This window comes from Sinocyclocheilus grahami, unplaced genomic scaffold (genome assembly GCF_001515645.1).
Source record: "Sinocyclocheilus grahami isolate Dianchi unplaced genomic scaffold, SAMN03320097.WGS_v1.1 scaffold767.1, whole genome shotgun sequence".
NCBI lineage: Eukaryota > Metazoa > Chordata > Actinopteri > Cypriniformes > Cyprinidae > Sinocyclocheilus > Sinocyclocheilus grahami.
In genome coordinates this window covers 485,154-485,993 of record NW_015505946.1, presented here as the reverse complement: position 1 = coordinate 485,993, position 840 = coordinate 485,154, and positions in this window count along the sequence as shown.

Genomic DNA, 840 nt, shown 5'->3' with positions numbered 1-840 from the left:
CAATATTCATACAATACTAATAGGCTACCTAGAAATAATCTGTCAGCATACTGTAACTCGCATTAAAGGGATCACTTGCAAGTCGCAGCAGCACGAATTATGTGCCCAGCGAAATCTGATTAAAATATTATGTGTAATTAACAGTGAGTGGTGGTTTCAGACATTATAGTGCCGCACTCGTACTGACTCTTATTCTGCCTGAAAGAATGAAAAGGCCATACTGAAGGCGGAGCGATTCGACCAATCAGATGAAAGGAGCGTTTCAGCGCCGCCCACACGTGCGAATGAAACATTGAAGCCATAAACCGATTTTTAAACCCCAAACGAAAAATGTTAAACTAAACGGAAAAACGAATAAACGAGCCGTTTTTCCATTTCTCGTTATTGCATTCCAAATAGAAGATGAAATGATCAAAACGTACACAATCCGTGTATCATTCGATCATTCGTTTTTTGATTTAATATTGAAAGTAGAAAAATGAGAAAACGGCTTCTTTTCAGCTTAAATTTTCGTTTTTCATTCATGGGTGGAAAAATATTAATTTAAACTGCTTTAAATATGTCTGCTGCTTATTTCCTGTGAATTCTGAAGGTATACTGAGGGTTTGGTGAGAAACAAATGGTAATGGCAAGTTGTTATATTTTATGAAAATCTTGCGTTGCAGTGCGAGTGCGCAGCAGCTCATGCCGTGCACAAGTGCATATACTTTTGAGATATCAATTATAATAAATTTTAATAAAACACAAGACTACATTATATAACTCTAACAGTAGGCTATTTAATATCTGTTGTTCTCCGGTTGTCAGTCAGAATGACAGTTCTTGCTTGAACATAGGTCA